The following is an 18,882-nucleotide window of genomic DNA, read 5'->3' as shown; positions in this document are numbered from 1 at the left end:
AATTAACATATTTTACGCCATATGTCAACTATAATTATAATTAGAAAAATAATTTCATTAGATATGCATCTATTTAATTATAAGCTTTAGTCATGTAACTAAAAATTTATTGTTATACATCGCTATGGGGGATTAGCACTTGATGACGAGGTTATATTAAGAAGTCATTCTAGAAAAATGAGAAATTTTATCCACGGATGTTAATTAAAGATCAACCTTGTTTTTGGAAAAATGACACGAACAATCCTTGAACTTTGACTAATTGTACAATTTGGTCGAATTCTTACTTTATTCAATGTGGTCCCTTAACTTTGCCAATATACAATGTGGTCCTTAAACTTTTAATTTATTTAATATAGTCCCTGAACTTTTGGTACATATTCAACATAGTTCTTGAACTATATAAAAATGTTCAATATAATCTTTTCATTAATTCAAGACCAATGATTATGTTGAACTTTTTCATATTGTTCGGGATTATATTGAACACATATCAAAACTTTAAAGACTACATTGCACAAATTAAAAGTTTAGGAATGATATTGCACATTGGGCTAAAATTCAAGGATCACATTAAACAAATTAAAAGCTCAAGAACCAAGCCAAAATTCAAAGATTATTTGTTATCCCCGTTTTTACCCGATATGAGAGATGACTTTTTACGTCATGCATATGATATCTCTAGAAAATTATACAAAACTCTTCACAACCTGACATAATACACAATTAACCCTAAATTATCAAATGTCGCACGTGAAATATCAGCCTCTTAAACTTTTTCATTTTCTTAGGGCCGTTATTCTTTCGTTGTACATTTCTTAGCGTGTGAAATATGCATGAGTTTTAGAGCATTAAAGATGTATTTTCATCTCTTTCAGCGTAAATATCTCTTTTACTCTTTACTTCTATGGAGAAAATGAAGGAAGCACATATTAATTGTAATGTTATATTGGGAGAAATAAATAGGAATTACAATATTAAAAAATTTAAGTTGTCTAAACTTGAAGAAACATATTAATAGAACTAATGATTTTTTTTTAGAAGAAGGAAGAAAATTAAGAAAGTGAAAATATGTTTCCGTAACAGAAAGGTCAATTTTCAAAAATGGGATATTCATTATGTACTTTTATATGGTTAATAATGGAAACGAATGAATTAGCAATTAAAAATACTTAAAAGTTTATCACGGATTTTAGTTAATCATTTCCTTTTATGCGTTGAGGAAATCAGTTACTCTTATAATTTGTTAGATATTTTCATTGATCAATCAATTTTCACATCAAATAATCCCTTAAATATACATAATGAGTAACCAGCTATTGACATTTGACTTTTTTCTAATCGAGACTTCCTTTTTACTTAATTAGTGGTTATTCTTTTTACTCAAAATATATTGTTTAATGGAAACAAATGAGCACTTATGAAACATAAGGCACTGCTATTTAGTTGTATAATCTTTAGATTGGCCATTTAAAAAAATAAAGGCAAACTGTAGATAGCCATCACCTTTTAAAACCATTTCTTAAATTCCTAATAAATTTGGACTTCAGGAAAACAGTTATTAAAATAACTTCCAAATTAATTCGCAATAAGTCTACTTTGAGAACCCATTTATTCAATTCAAGTATTATTTTTTGTTTTTTTGGTCATTTAGCTATATACTTGTTAATTCAAGTTGTTTTCTTCATCGATGGATAAAACAGAGCCACAAAATTATCTATGAAGAACATCTTCATGTTCTGAATAAAATATGACTTCTGTGCAAGAAGATTACAAAGTAGCAAGAAATTGAACATCTTATTGATTTCTCCAGAAGTCTCTTCTCAATTTCTTGGTGGTACTAAGCATCTTCTGTATAACCAGCAAAAGCATAAAGAGATGTACATAGCTTTTTCTAAGTATACAAAATATAAAAATAAAAAGGCAAAAGTTCTACTTTTATTTGCAGCTCTATTTCACCAGTCTCTCATCATGTCCTGGAGCGTGAAGGGGGTGCCTGTTATCAATCGAACTTCTTTAAACATTCCGACGATCACATGCCCGGTGAATATGAAGATCGGTCAACTTCGCAACCCCACGCAGAGGGGCAGGGATGATTTCCCGGTGATCGTAGGCTTTACGTTCGCGCACTGCGACGTGGCGGCCCCGTTCCTCCCATTATACCTCAAGTTAATATCAGCAAGCTCCAGTTTCTGGCAAGGCACTCCTCTTCCACAACCAAGCTTCTCAGCAAGTGGTGTTGCAGACGTTCCTCGGATGTCCCTAAAGCTCACATCTGAGATCTTGACCTTTGTGGGAATGTGTGGCTAATTAAAATTTGGACGTTAAACCAAAGATTTGCACCCAAAATCAAGAACAGCAAAACTATTTCATCAATGCTCCTAGGCCTACCGCGCTAGTTAAGGTGACGGGATTCGTTGTTTATCAATTTAGTAAACGGACACGATTCATGACCCAAAATTGCAAGTACAAGAAAAATGGGCTTAATTACAATGCGTCCTGAGATCAAGTCGATTGATTATCGTCCAAGTATTACACGAGGGTAGTGACTCGCATTATTCGCTAGATGTGTCGTGATTTTACGATAATGAACCGATCGAGTACATGAGACTATTTGACCCTTTTGATGTATGTAATGTGAAATTTAAAATTCATAATTTGCGTATTGTAGGTAATGTGAAATTTAAACTTCATAATTTGTGTATTGTACGTAATGTGAAATTTAAACTTCATAATTCGTGTATGGTCAAACTTAGGTCCGGAGTAGATAAGAATTTATTGAGGCTAATCTTATTTTTTTCGCAAACCAAATATATATTAAAAACTAAGTGAGGTGTACAAGTGAGGATTTTCTTCAAACGGAATCCGACGTGGTATAAGAATCCCGTGCAATCAGACATCTTCCTATCATTTATAATGTCTATTACATGGGGTATACAAAAAGAGTACAAAAACCAAACGGTTTCGCTCAAGAAATCCTTTATAAAGAAACGTTCGGCGTTGATTCATCTTCTCTGAGAAAAAGCGAACTCTTTAGCTCACGACCTTGGCACAAGCCGCAGGGTTTAGCTTGCCAGAGAGCACAGGCTTGACGTTGGCACACTCAGATGTGGCGGGGCCTTCGGGGCCATTATACACGAGGTCGATGTCCGCAATCTCGACTTCTTGGCACGGCACGCTTTGGCTGCACAAGACCTTCACCGCGACCTGGGATGCTGAGGTTCCCTGATTTTCTTGAAGCTGACTTTGCTTATCTTGATAAGGGAAGGAACCTGAACAAATCGAATGACATACAGATTAGGGCCGACATGTAAAAGGTTTAACGATTGTGCGATTCGTTTTGTTTCCTAACCGACTTTAGAATTGTGAGCAAAACCAGCGTTCCAGTTCGTTCGAAATTAAATTGATTTCGTTTAGCGGACGGGTCAATATGCATTTCGTTTCTAATGTGCATGACCTATGCTAATTCTCCTGTTCATGTGCTTACCCCTGCTTTGCACTGGTCAAATGGGCAGTATCCCTGGTCTAGGATCACAGGGTTGAGGACATTGTCCATCTGGATATCCTCGAAATGCATGTCAGAAGCCGTGCCGGGTTTCGACGCAGGCCAAGTCTTGATCCTCACACCGTTATCCGCACCAATGATGGTGCAGTTCGTGACGAAGACACCCTCCACGGGCTCTTCGTTTTCATACTTCCCGAGGCTGCCGACGCTGATGCCGTGGCCCGGACCGCAGGTCACCCCTTGACAGTGATCTGCCGGCTCCCGTCACCAAGGAGACGCAGTCGTCCCCTGTCTTGATGTCGCTGTCGAGGATGTTGACCCCGTCCGACCGTCCAATGTGGATCCCGTCCGTGTTGATGCTGTCGGCCGGCGCATTCACGTGGAAATTCTGGAACGTCATGTTCTTGGCGCCCAAGACGTTTACCTGGAAATACTTGCTGTCGAGCGTCGTTACGTCATGGATTAAGGCATTGGTGACGAAGTTGAACCTCAAATTCTGTCGAAATTCAATGGGTGTTAGCAATTCCCCCTGGTGCTCAAAACTCGGTTAATCGCGTTGTCTTAGTTTGGATATACCCCCATCAGCGTATCCGTTATTCTGATGACCGTGCGGTTCGAAATCGACATAGAAACGAATAATACCGACGGGTGCTTACGGTGGGGAGAGTACGGCAGTTCGTGTTCTTGGCGCAGTCGTTCTGCCCCCAGGCTGTCTTGCCCTGGCCGTCAAAGGTCCCGCCGCCCGACATGGTGAGGCCGTCAATGTGTTGGAACACGACCCAACCGTCGGTCTTGAAGAGGCTCGGGTCCGCTGGGGCCTTCAATGTGCCTTGGAGCTCGAACTCCACGGGGCCTTGCAGGGGCCGTCCAGGGCAACCTCCGTCAGCGCGAACGTTCCCCCCGGGATCAGCACTTTAGCAGGAGTGGTGGATGCGCACGCCTCTTTCCATGCACTCAGCAAGGCCTTCGAAATAATTTGTGACGAAAACCCTCGTTAGCCGCAGAGATTTAGGAAAGAATGCCGTAAAGCTACTCTTTAAAGAATACGCGCACCTGGCTAATGTCTGAACTGCCATCGCCCTTTGCACCGTAAGTCGCGACGTTAAAGACCTGGGCGTTGATGGAAGAAGAAAAAGACAACAGCAGCAGCAGTGCACCAACGTACGATTTCATTGCCATCGTTTCCCTTCTGCTACTAGGATTCCTGGTCTCTCTCTTTCTCCCGGGCGCTTGCTGGACCTTCCAAGAAGAAAGAAAGAGGACGCTGTTGGGTTGATCTTTCCCCTTGGCGCTGGAGCCATTTATACTGCATCCGTGGGGAGAACCTTATAACGCCATTAACAGCTTTTAGCCAATTTTAAGGTAAATCCGTCGGGAATTGAGCGCACGCGAGAAAGTCTCCACGTTTGCCCTCCTGGTTCCTCGCTCTCCCCCGTCTGCCATTATTAGCTTTCCCACCGTTGCCTGCTGATTGCCAACTTCCATATTTTGGGTCCCTGGATTTTCTCTATCATGCCAGATCTCGAAACCGGGGGTCCTGCTTGCGGAGAATCGATCCATCTTCCTGTTATTGCCGTCCGGTGTCGTTGTAAGCTAGCTTTTAAAAGTTATACTACAAAAATGCTTCACTTACTATCAAACTCCGAGCATATCTCATCCTCAAACTTCAATCCATCATTTTGCTTCTATCGATTCATTGAAGGCTTCGAGTACCGATCGAACCAACGCCCTTCGAGACGCATTCTGATTCTAGGTTTTCCTACTACTGGATTTGAACCCACGACTCTCTTGTTGAAGAAGGCCTTCTGGACGGCATTTATTAGGTGACCAAACAAGGAAATACCGAAATAGCTTGATATGCACGCCTCTCATTTTCATTCTTATTTTTAAATGATAAATGATAACGAAAACCCAATTTGTCCATAAACCCAAATCTGTCTTTAAGTTAAAATAAGAAAAGGAAAACTACTTTCATTCTCCATAACTGAAAAATTAGAAATAGAAAAACGAGTAGTTTCTAAAAGGAAAATTATCCAAAAAGTCTTAAAATTATTGCACATTTGCCACTTTAGGTCTAAACTTTTCAATTTTGTTAGTTGAATACTAAACATTTTCACAATTTGCCAATTAAGCCAATCTGGTTAATTTTAACTAAAAATCATTGATGTGGAAGCCATCTATCGTACGTGGGCAACCAACGTTGACAATTTTATTAATTTTGATATGTTTCTTTTCTTTTCTTTATTTTTCTTTTTATTCTTTTTTAGTTTAAAAGATCAACAAGGCCACTGGCCACTAGTTGCGTCCCAATGACCTACACCAACTATTGACTCAGGGTCGACAACCCCCAGCAGCCTCTAGGCAAGGGCCACAAAGCCCTCAGCAAAAACAAGCACAAGTTCATGGACATCTGCTAAGGTCAACAAGGGCGTCACGGCCCTCGCCCGCCCTCACTTTGTCGGTGAGGGCCACCATGCGCTTGTTTCGCAAAATCTGGCGAGGGTTCACTAGCCCTTTCTGAAGCTAGCGAAGGCATCACAAGTGTGACATCCTAGAATTTTATGAAAAGCCCTAAATATGCCATGAGCCATGGATAGGCGATGGAAACACCGTTATTGTATTTTTGTAGCCTTTTGATCCATGATTCGCAATGAGATTTATGGCCAAGCTTTTAATGGATAAATTTTGGGAAAGAAAGTTCGATCTTTGGCCATATGTATTATGAATTGGAACTTATGGATTTATGATTGCAAGTGTATAGCCATTTAATTTGCAATTTAGTACTTTGATTTAATAGGGATTTAGTTAGTTTTAAAAGGGTTAATCTTAGGTTATTTAAGCTTGGGTCTTAGGCCCAAGAGTGTTGGGCCTAAGATGGGCCGAAATGGCCGGCCCATAAGCCCATGAAGGGCCGTCGATCGCACAAAGAATGGGGGGAGAGACCAGTTTGCATGCCCCCATTTGTCCTTTGAAGTTAGCCAAGTGTCACCCATGCACAACTAATGATGGCTAATGATGGAGGGAAGGAAAATTAGGGAAAATGATGGCTGGCCTAAGCGAGAAAGAGAGAGAGAGAGAGAGAGAGAGGGAGTTTGTCTGAGAGAAAGAGAGAGAGGAGAGAAAGAGAAGGAAGAAAGGAAGAAGAAGGAGGCTGTGCGTGCGCAAGAGGAAGGAGAAGGGCAGTCCACCGTCGTCCGTTTGCCGCCATCGAGTCCGCCTCGCCCTCCGTTCGTGTTTGCTGTGTTCGCTCGGTCTAGAGGCAAGTGGGATCTCTTGATCTACTCTTGCATGCTGTGCTTAGTGTGTGTGATTGAATGATAAAAATTTCGGAGGTTTAGAATGTGAAAAATTGAAGTTATAAGGGTGGTGCTCTAGCCTAGTGTACTGTTCTTGAGAAAACAGCTCGACCTTGGATGTTCTAGTGACATGCATGTGATGTTCGAGTTGTATTTTGGCTTTGACTTCTAAATGAAAGTTGTTAAGGACTTCTTGGAGTATAACATACTCAAATTTGAGACAAAAAAAACAAGTATAAGTGGGTGAAATCGTAATTCTTTGGAAATACTGGATCTGGAAATTTCGATACTAGGAACAGGGGTTTCAACAGCCTATATTTCATTACCTAGGGCGAATCTGACTTGTATGTCTTCATGAAGTATTTACCTTATGGTCTTAGCTATCACATAGTCAAATTTCATAAGTTTTGAATGTCATTTTGGTATTTAATCGAAAATATTTCAAAAACTGGGTAATCTGATGTGTTCGGACTTGGTAATGTTGCAATGCGTAGTCTATAACGTTTTGTATGAGATTATTTTGGAAAAATTGATCTGCATGAAATATCTTTTTTTATGTCTTGACTACAACATATTCAAATTTCGTAATTTTTAAAGTTCATTTTCATATTTAACCAAAAATGTTTCAATAACTGTGCAAGTGGAACAGGCAGAATTAGTAGTGCTGGGATGCGTGTTCTGCATTGAACCATATGGGGATATTTTGGTGTAGTGTTCTCCATGAAGTATCTGCCTTTATTTCTTGACTATCACATGTTCGAATTTCATAATTTTTTAATGTCATTTGGGTATTTAATGAAAATGTTTTCAAAAACTGTGCAAGCTGGATTGTGCGAAGTTCAAAAGCTGAAATTGACCTTGTTGCCATTACATCATGTGCCATGTTGATATTGAGACACAAATGTGAATATGAATTTTGATAAATGAGGATACCGTCGGAGGTGTGAGCCGACGATGCCCCAGGAGTGTCGGGATGCCCGGAGGTGGGTGCCGGATGCCCGGAGTGTGTGTGCCGGAAGCCCGGAGGTGTGTGCTGGAGGTTCCTCGTAACGCCAGGTTGGGTGTGAGCGATAAAATGTGGGATGCAAATTATTGGTCCCAAGAAAGAAAGGTGATCCAATTGAAAGATAAAAAGTTGAAATTGAATCATGCATAGTATGGTGATATGTGTGCATGGATGTATGATATAATATGGATAAGTGCGTGGTGGTATGTGCACATAAGATATGGATATGCATGAATGCTTGATGATGAGTACATGGTTGTATATGCACTTATGGCATGATGGTATAAGCATGAATGCTTGATGATGAGTGCATGATGGTGTGTGCACATATGGTATGATGACATATGCATGGCTGCAAGGTAAGTTATACTTGGATGCATAGATGATATGTACTCTACTATGATGTTATGATTGTTCTGTTTGATGCATTGAGTAGCTTAATAGATCTTTTGCCTGCTGAGTGGTTGTACTCACCCCTTTGGGGACCAACATTTCATATTAGACAAATGCCTCTCTCTCTGGTCATGCGGGGTACCTTTTACGATCTTCCATCTGACGTGGAGGTCGATTGTATGGAGCTTGATTGTGTCACCATCCTTGGTTTGACGTTTGTACGGGTTCGGGTGCTGGTAATGTATGATGTGGGCCTGACTGGGGGCCCTGTCATCTAGGAGTTCTTGTCTATCCACGTCCGCCGTGACAGAGTGATGCGGGGGATGTTGCCGTCGCTACCGCCCGATGCACCTAGATGGGTGTGATGGCCCGCATGAGGAGAGGGAGTTGACTTTTTTGGGGATAGCCGACACTTGTAGATGGAGGGTTATACATGATCGATATAGGGGGTCGAGATCTCTCTTTTGAGCTGTAGCCATATTTAGCTAAAAGTCTTGGCTTTTTGGTTGTACCGACCCAAAGATGTCCATCTTAAAAATGTAAATAAAAGTGGCTCGGCTTATATTTTTCCTTCGATGTGTAGTAAGTGTGCATTGTACCATTATTAAGAGAGTAGAGGGATGGTGAGACTCGTCTTTAATTTCGCTATGAGCTGCGCTAAACTCCTTTAAAAAAAATGCCTATGGACCTCGGTCCTTCTTTAAACCTCTTTATATCAAAGAATTGTAACTGGTATTCATTAGGTGGAGCGATAGGTAGCTGTGGCGACCTGACCGGATCGAGGGTGCCACAGCCGGTGTTGGTATCAGAGCTATGGTTATAGATTGGAGTGATAAGGAGCTTCATTTGGGAATTGAGGAACATGATGACAATGCACACCATAGGGTATTAAATGGAATAATTGGTTAACCTTGAATAACGGCTAATGAGTATTCACTCATAGATCCCTAGTAGTTTATTTTTAGTTGTCTTCAGGTACCAGTTACATGTTTATGTTACTTATGTAGTAGTAGTTGCTTTGAATGGAGACGGTGAGTCTCAAATTATTCCTGAGGCAATGCTTGGAAATTGCATGAAAGTCATGGTGTGAGCTGGAAGTGCTCATCCATCGAGGGCTAAAGCCTCTGCTACAAGGCTGAACTCCGAATGGAAGACATCTTGTAGGCATTGGCCAATATTGGAAATATGATGGATAGGCAAGCGCAGCAACAACCTAGAATGGAACGTCGACCTCAAGGACTGGTGGAACAATTTATGAAGTTGAAGCCACTTAAGTTTAATGGAATGGGAAGTCCTGAGGAGGCGGAACATTGGATTGATGGAATGGAGCGAATTTTCCGGTTGTTGGACTGTAGTGAAGCTGAGAAAATAGTTTTGGCAGAGTACCAGCTGAAGGGAAATGCAAAGTTTTGGTGGAGAGCTTCGAAGGATATAATCTTTCCACCAGGTATTGATGTGAACTAGGAAGAGTTTGGGAGAGCTTTCAATAGGAAGCATTTCTCTGATTGTGCTAAGGATAAGAAAATCACTGAATTTGTTCAATTGGAACAAAATGAGCTGACAGTTGATCAGTATGAGGCAAAATTTTCTGAATTGTCTAGGTATGCTCCCAAATTAATTAAGGATCATGAGGAGAAAGCTAAGAGATTTCTGAAAGGATTGAGGGCTGATATTATGAAACAACCGGTGCCTTTGTGTATAAGGGATTATCATGAGATTTATGAAAGGGCACAGTTAGTGGAGCAAGAGCTAGTGAGAGAGCGATCAGAATTTAAGAGACAGTCGAACTTTAGTGATGTGAGAAAGGGTAAGAGACCCTATCCTGGTCAAGGTCAGACTTGGAATGCGAAGAAAAGGAGTAATTTTGGAAATTTTGGAAGAGCACCTTATCGAAATGAAGAATGTCGAAGGTGTGATGGGCAACATGGCCCAGGACCTTGCAATGGACGACTGAGGTGTTTTAGTTGTGGGCAAGTGGGACACCTTAAGAGAGATTGCCCACAAGAAAGATCGCAAATGAGTGTTGGCTCGATGTGACAGGCACATCAGAGTGTTGTTAGACCAAACCTACCAAGGAATCCTCAGAGGCCACCAGCACAAGGAAGGGTGTATGCGGTCGCCCAAGAGGAAGTGGAAGCTTCCAAAAATGTTATCTCAGGTACGATCCTTATAAATGATAAAAAGGAATATGCATTATTTGATACGGGTGCTACGCATTCATTTGTGTCTGAAAGATATAAACAGTTGAGTAAAATGGAAACTACGTCTCTTGAGACACCTCTTCGTGTTTCTACGCCTTTAAAGAATATGGTATTGTCTACGCTGGTGTGTGGAAATTGTAAGATAACAATGGGAGGAAAGGATATGGAAATAGACTTAGTCGTAATGGCTATGTATGATTTTGATGTTATCATAGGAATGGACTGGCTTCATAAGCATAGGGCTAAGGTGGATTGTTATAAGAAAGTGATCCAATTCATGTTGCCTAATCAGTCTAGTTGTGAATTTTTGGGAGGTTAGACCAACCTATCTATAGCACTTATTTCAGCAATAGAAGCCCGTGCGTTACTTGACAAAGGATGTCAAGGGTACTTGGCCATGGTTAAAGATTATACTAAGGAAGAGCCTAAGCTTGATGAGATTCAAGTGGTCAGGGAATTTCAGGATGTGTTTCCTGAGGAGTTGCCTGGATTACCACCAGAGTGAGAAATTGAGTTTGAAATTGAACTAATGCCTGGAACAGGACCTATATCGAAAGCCCCGTATAGGATGGCCTTAGTCGAGTTGAAGGAAATGAAGGTGCAACTACAAGAGTTGCTGGACAAAGGATTCATTATGCCAAGTGCTTCACCTTGGGGTACACCAGTCTTATTTGTAAAAAAAGAAGGATAGGTCGATGCGTCTGTGTATTGATTATAGACAGCTGAATCAAGTGACTATAAAGAATAAGTATCATTTGCCTAGAATTGATGATTTATTTGATCAATTGCAAGGAAGTTCAGTCTTTTCTAAGATTGACTTGAGATTGGGATACCATCGTTAAGGATTAAGAAAGAAGACATTCCTAAGACTACATTTAGGACTCGTTATGGACATTATGAGTTCTTAGTTATGCCATTTGATTGACGAATGCACTAGCTGCATTCATGGATTTGATTAATAGGATATTTAAGCCTTATTTGGATCAATTTGTGATTGTTTTCATTGATGATATATTGGTATATTCTAAAGGACCTGAAGAGCATGAGCAACACTTGAGTATAGGTTTGCAAGCTCTAAGAGATCATAAGTTGTATGCTAAATTCAGCAAATGTGAATTTTGGTTGAACCGAATAGCATTTTTAGGACACGTGGTGTCAGGAGGAGGAATTTCAGTTGACTCGGCGAAAGTTGAGATGGTAATAAATTGGGCAAGACCAATAACACCTACTAAAATACGGAGTTTCTTAGGACTGGCTGGTTATTATATAAGGTTTATTGAAGGGTTTTCACGATTGGCCGGTCCTTTAACAAAATTGACTCGAAAGAATGCGAATTTTGAATGGAGTAGGGAATGTGAAGGGAGTTTTCAGGAACTTAAAAGAAAATTGACTTCAGCTCCAATCTTGACTATACCGTCTGGATCTGATGGTTTTATAGTGTATAGTGATGCATCTCACAAAGGACTGTGATGTGTTTTGATGCAGCATGACAAGGTCATAGCCTATGCATCGAGGCAATTGAAACCTCATGAGCTAAATTACCCAATGCATGATTTAGAATTGGTGGCTATAGTGTTTGCTTTGAAGATATAGAGACATTATCTGTATGGAGAAAAGTTTGAAATCTATACAGATCACAAGAGCTTAAAGTATCTATTTTCACAAAAGGAATCGAACATGAGACAAAGGAGGTGGATGGAGTTGTTGAAAGATTATGACTGTGAGATACGATACCATCCAGGAAAGGCAAATAAAGTGGCAGATGCCCTTAGTCGAAAGTCGGCTATGGACATGGCTAGTCTAAGAATAACAAAGTGGAATCTGTTAAAGTCTATTGTGGATTCAGACTTTAAATTGGAAATGGATTGCCTTATTGGTATGCTTACTGCATTAAGGATTGAACCCAAAATTATTCATAAAGTTAAGATCTTACAAGAATCTGACCTGAAGATTATGAAAGTAAAAGATGCAGTGTCTTTAAGGAAAAGACCAGAATTTTGGGTCGCTGAAGATGGTGTGATAAGATGCCAAGGACGACTTTGTGTTCCCGACAATGAAGAAGTGAAGAAGGAAATTTTGTCGGAGGCACATAGGAGTAATTATAGTATTCATCCAGGAATTACAAAGATGTACAGGAATCTGCGTAAGCAATTTTGGTGGAATGGCATGAAGAAGGATATAGCTAAGCATGTCTCGCAATGTTTAACGTGTCAGCAAATAAAGGCGGAACACCGCAAACCCGCAGGACTATTGAGACCATTGGATATACCAGAGTGGAAGTGGGAACATGTAACGATGGACTTTGTGCAAGGACTGCCAAGGACATCAAATGGTCACGACTCTATTTGGGTAATAGTGGATCGTTTGACGAAGTCTACTCATTTCCTAACTATCCGTGTAGACTACTCGATGAGTAAACTTGCTGAGAAGTATGTAAGCTAGGTAATACGCTTGCATGGTATTCCTGTAACGATCACTTCTGATCGAGACTCTAGGTTTACTTCAAATTTTTGGCGAAGTCTTCAAGATGCCTTAAGGATAAAGCTTTAATTTAGTACTACTTTTCATTCTCAAACAGATGGACAAACAGAAAAAGTGATTCAAACTCTAAAAGATATGCTGAGAGCATGTGTCATTGACTTTAAAGGAAATTGGGATGAGAATTTACACCTGATAGAGTTCGCCTATAACAATAGTTTTCAGAAAAAGTATAGGCATGGGTCCGTATGAGGGATTATATGGAAGAAGATGCAGGACCCCTATCTGTTGGAATGAAGTAGGTCAAAGAAAATTGACAGGACCGGAGATAGTACAAGTTACTATAGAAGTGGTCGAAATAATTAGAAAAAGACTTAAGACAGCCCAGAATAGGCAGAGAGATTATGCTGATAGGTGTAGAAGGCCTTTAGAGTTTAATGTGGGAGATCATGTATTTCTTAAGGTATCTCCTATGAAAGGAATATCTCAATTTGGAATGAAGGGTAAACTAAGCCCTAGATTTGTTGGACCTTTTGAGATACTTGAAAGAATAGGAGATGTAGCTTATCGTTTGGCACTGCCTCCTAAATTGGGAAATTTACATGATGTGTTTCATGTGTCGATGTTGAGAAAGTACCAGCCGGATTCTGGTCACATACTCGATCATGAAGCCATCAAAGTAGATGAGAAAGTGAGGTACATCGAAGAGCCTGTGCAAGTACTGGATCGAAAGGAGCAAGGTCTTAGGACTAAGAAGATTCCTTTAGTCAAGATATTATGGCGACATCATGATGTGGAGGAAGCCACATGGGAGAGTGAAGATCAGATGAAGGAAAAATACTTCTACTTGTTTCAAGAGACATGAGTGATGTCTAATTTCGAGGACGAAATTCTCTAAGGAAGAGAGAATTGTGGCATCCTAGAATTTCATGAAAAGCCCTAAATATGCCATGAGCCATGGATAGGTGATGGAAACACCGTTATTGTATTTTTGTAGCCTTTTGATCCATGATTCGCAATGAGATTTATGGCCAAGCTTTTAATGGATAAATTTTGGGAAAGAAAGTTCTATATTTGGCCATATGTATTATGAATTGGAACTTATGGATTTATGATTGCAAGTGTATAGCCATTTAATTTGCAATTTAGTACTTTGATTTAATAGGGATTTAGTTAGTTTTAAAAGGGTTAATCTTAGGTTATTTAAGCTTGGGTCTTAGGCCCAAGACTGTTGAGCCTAAGATGGGCTGAAATGGCCGGCCCATAAGCCCATGAAGGGCCGTTGATCGCATGAAGAAGGGGGGAGAGACCGGTTTGCATGCCCCCCATTTGTCCTTTGAGGTTAGCCAAGTGTCACCCATGCACAACTAATGATAGTTAATAAAGGGAAGGAAAATTAGGGGAAAATGATGGCCGGCTTAAGTGAGAAAGAGAGAGAGAGAGGGGAGTTCGTCTGAGAGAGAGAGAGGAGAGAAAGAGAAGGAAGAAAGGAAGAAGAAGGAGGCTGTGCGTGCGCGAGAGGAAGGAGAAGGGCAGTCCACCGTCGTCCGTTCGCCGCCGTCGAGTCCGCCTCGCCCTCCGTTCATGTTTGCTGTGTTCGCTCGGTCTAGAGGCAAGTGGGATCTCTTGATCTACTCTTGCATGCTGTGCTTAGTGTGTGTGATTGAATGATAAAAATTTCGGAGGTTTAGAATGTGAAAAATTGAAGTTATAAAGGTGGTGCTCTAGTGTAATGTACTGTTCTTGAGAAAACAGCTCGACCTTGGATGTTCTAGTGATATGCATGTGATGTTCAAGTTGGATTTTGGCTTTGACTTCTAAATAAAAGTTGTTAAGGACTTCTTAGAACATAACATACTCAAATTTGAGACAAAAAAAACAAGTATAAGTGGGTGAAATAATTATTCTTTGGAAAGACAGGATCTGGAAATTTCGGTACTAGGAACAGGGGTTTCAACCACCTATATTTCATTACCTAGGACGAATCTGACTTCGATGTCTGCATGAAGTATTTACCTTATGGTCTTAGATATCACATAGTCAAATTTCATAAGTTTTGAATGTCATTTGTGTATTTAATCGAAAATGTTTCAAAAACTGGGTAATCTGATGTGTTCGGACTTGGTAATGTTGCAATGCGTAGTCTATACCGTTTTTTATGAGATTCTTTTAGAAAAGTGTTATGCATGAAATATCTTTTTTTATGTCTTGACTACAACATATTCAAATTTTGTAATTTTTGAAGTTCATTTGCCTATTTAACCAAAAATGTTTCAATAACTGTGCAAGTGGAACGGACAGAATTAGTAGTGCTGTGATGCGTGTTCTGTATTGAACCATATGGGGATCTTTTGTTGTAGTGTTCTTCATGAAGTATCTGCCTTTATGTCTTGACTATCACATGTTTGAATTTCATAATTTTTTAATGTCATTTGGGTATTTAATGAAAATGTTTTAAAAAACTTTGCAAGCTGGATTGTGCGAATTTCAAAAGCTGAAATTGACCTTGTTGCCATTACATCATGTGCCATGTTGATATTGAGACACAAATATGAATATGAATTATGATAAATGATGATACCTTCGGAGGTGTGAGCCGACGATGCCCCGGGAGTGTCAGGATGCCCGGAGTGTGTGTGCCGGATGTCCTCGGGAGTTTCGGGATGCCCAGAGGTGTGTGTCAGATGCCTAGAAGTGTGTGCCAGAGGTTCCTCATGACGCCAGGTGGGTGCGAGCGATAAAATGTGGGATGGAAATTACTGGTCCCAAGAAAGAAAGGTGATCCAATTGAAAGATAAAAGTTGAAATTGAATCATGCATGGTATGGTGATATGTATGCATGGCTGTATGATATGATGTGCACGAGTGCATGGTGGTATGTGCACATAAGGCATAGATATGCATGAATGCTTGATGATGAGCGCATGGTTGTATATGCACCTATGGCATGATGGTATATACATGAATGCTTGATGATGAGTGCATGATGGGGTATGCACATATGGTATGATGATATATGCATAGCTGCAAGGTAAGTTGTGTTTAGGTGCATGAATGATATGTACTCTACTATGATGTTATGATTGTTTGCTTGATGCATTGAGTAGTTTATTAGATCTTTTACCTGCTGAGTGGTTGTACTCACCCCTTTGGGAACCAACATTTCAGATTAAACAGATGCCTCTCGCTCCGGTCATGCGGGGTACCTTTTACGGCCTTCCATCTGACATGGAGGTCGATTGTTCGGAGCTTGATTGTGTCACCATCCCTGGTTTGACGTTTGTACAGGTTCGAGTGCTGGTAATGTATGATGTGGGCCTGGCTGGGGGCCATGTCATCTAGGAGTTCTTGTCTATCCGCGTCCGCCATGACGGAGTGATGTGGGGGATGTTGCCGTCGCTACCGCCCGATGCACCTGGATGGGTGTGATGGCCCGCGTGAGGAGAGGGAGTTGACTTTTTTGGGGATAGCCGACACTTGTAGATGGAGGGTTATACGTGATCGATATAGGGGGTCGAGATCTCTCTTTTGAGCTGTAGCCAAGTTTAGCTAAAAGTCTTGGCTTTTTGGTTGTACCGACCCAAAAATGTCCATATTAAAAATGTAAATAAAAGTGGCTCGGCTTATGTTTTTCCTTTGATGTGTAGTAATTGTGCATTGTACCATCATTAAGAGAGTAGAGGGATGGTGAGACTCATCTTTAATTTCGCTATGAGCTGCGCTAAACTCTTTTTAAAAAAAAGCCTATGGACCTCGGTCCTTCTTTAAACCTCTTTATATCAAAGAAATGTAACGGGTATTCATTAGGTAGAGTAATAGGTAGCTGTGGCAACCTGCCCGGATTGGGGGTGCCACAACAAGCCCTCGCCCAAACCCTCAGCCACAATAAGGGCTCACCAGCCTTTGCCAACAGCCCTCACCCTTGACTAGTGCGGGCTTGGTCACCTTCATCCCCACCTGGCAAGGGCTTCATGGCCCTTGCCCAAGGGTTAGCAAGGGTTGCTAGCATATTAAACCAAAGAAAAAGAAAGACAAGAACAAATGTCGTGACCTCTTTTTTCCCAGCGCCCAATCGAGGTGAGCACCTTCGGAGGCTAATGGTTCGGCTATGTCTATTTTAGCTCGGACTCTCCCAAGTCCACCAATTCGCGACTTTAATAGTCCAAGTTTTTAACCTGTAAGTCAATTTTAAAATGGAGTCGCCACTAATCGGTTTGGAGTGAGTCGATTAGAAACACAAGTGAAGTATCAGGAGAAATACTTGCTCCTGCGCAACAAGAGATATTAGGATCAGGGACTTGATTACACTAGTTAATCACTAATGCCCTTTCGGTACCTAATATTGCTTAAACCCTAAGGCTTTTGGATTTTTGAGAGATTTTCCATGCATTTGTGGAGGAAAAACATTTTTTGGTCTTTTTTTCTCATTTTTTGGACATAAAAGCATTTTTTGGATTTTTATCTTTTCCTGAAAAAAATAATCATTTTTTGGCTTTTTTAATACTTTTTTGGCTTTTTTTGGAAAATATGGATATTTTCTATTTTTTTGATTTTTTGGAAAATAATTTTTTTATTTTTTTATTTTTAAAATATTATATTATAATATAATATAATATTAAAATGTGACCTGAGTCGGATCCGCAGGTTGGGTCCAACTCGGGCCGCGAGCCCCAGACGTTGCGAGCTCGACTCGGATTTTTTTAAGACAACCCAAACTAAATTTGGCCCACTTTTGTTAAAAGAATTTCGACCCAAAAACTATTCAGCCCACGCGAACAAAACCAACCCAGGCGAAAACCCTACCCGGTTCAAACCCACGCCCGACTCACCTTTTGACCCGGTTCGCAGCTGCGACCTGGTTCTTGGAACCCTACCTCGCATCGTCCGACAAAGACGACCGTGATAAGCGATGGTGGCACGGCACGAGATGGTGTTTGTCGGGACGGGCTAGGGGTGGTGAATCGACGGTGGAGGCGACATGAACAAGCGGTGATGAGGGATTGAGGAGATAGCCCAGTCCAGTGCTCACGCGAACTCGTCAGTCATGAGCTCCGGCACAGGCTATCGGTGCAAGGCGAGGCAATGCCTTCTTACCAAGAAGCAATGAAGCAAATGGTGGCAGTAGTGGCGGTGAAGTCCAGCGGGCTTGTCGAAGCAGTGGTGACCACGGCAGCAAGGCTCGGGGGAAAAATTCTTTCAAATCTAGACCATGGCGACCTCCTTCTCCGGCCGACCTCACTCAACCCAAAATCTCCTCCTCTCCGATCAACCTCCGATCAAATTTGGGCTCGCTCACTCTCGGACCTCCCCCGAAGTCTCTCAGTGGGAAGCTATCGAAGCTTGCGTGCCTTCGACCTTCCTCGGTGTCGGCCCCCCTTCCAATGGCTTTGGGCATCTATTTATACACGAGGGAGATCTGGTCAACGGAGAACCTCAGTTGCCGGCCTTCGGCACGCCGACCGATCCCCCTCGATTGAACTAGCATCCCATCTGAGCTCCCTCGTGCTCGGCATTGATGGCGCCCAAGACCCGTCACTTTCGGCTAACGTCGACCTACCCTCTCTTCAATCGTAGGTGTTGCAGGTTTGCAGAGGAAGAAGACAAAGGGAAGAAGGAGAAGAGGCTGGGGGGCGCAAAGGCCAAGCCTGCGGGGCCTGCGTGAGAGAGAAGGAAGGGCTGGGCTCACAAGCCCAACCCTTCTTTGGCTGCTTTTCCTCTTTCTTTTTGGTTTTTCTTGTTAGTTTATTTATTTTTTTGTTCATTTTTCTTGTTTTGTTTTTATTATTTAAAAGAAGGAAAAATATAGAGGCTAAAGCCTAATTAAAAACCTAATCGAAATTTAGGTATCAATAGCTGCCCCTCTTTGAAGGTGAGCTCGCAGAGGTTGCATTCAAAAACAAATTGATACCTAAAATTTGTCTATGTAGGGTTATCTATTATTCAAGACCTATTGTCCCATGCAGGAAAGAGAAATATAGTATTATATGTAGTAAGATAGATAAG

General features: G+C 41.1%; 1 pseudogene; it reads right to left on the bottom strand.

Annotated features, from left to right (window-relative positions):
- Nucleotides 1-2,060: 2,060 nt before the first annotated feature.
- On the bottom strand, nucleotides 2,061-16,248 carry LOC104431521 (annotated as a pseudogene).
- Between the last annotated feature and the right edge of the window lie 2,634 nt (nucleotides 16,249-18,882).

Source organism: Eucalyptus grandis, chromosome 11 (genome assembly GCF_016545825.1).
Source record: "Eucalyptus grandis isolate ANBG69807.140 chromosome 11, ASM1654582v1, whole genome shotgun sequence".
Taxonomy (NCBI): Eukaryota; Viridiplantae; Streptophyta; class Magnoliopsida; order Myrtales; family Myrtaceae; genus Eucalyptus; species Eucalyptus grandis.
This window is presented reverse-complemented; position numbering and strand designations above follow the sequence as displayed.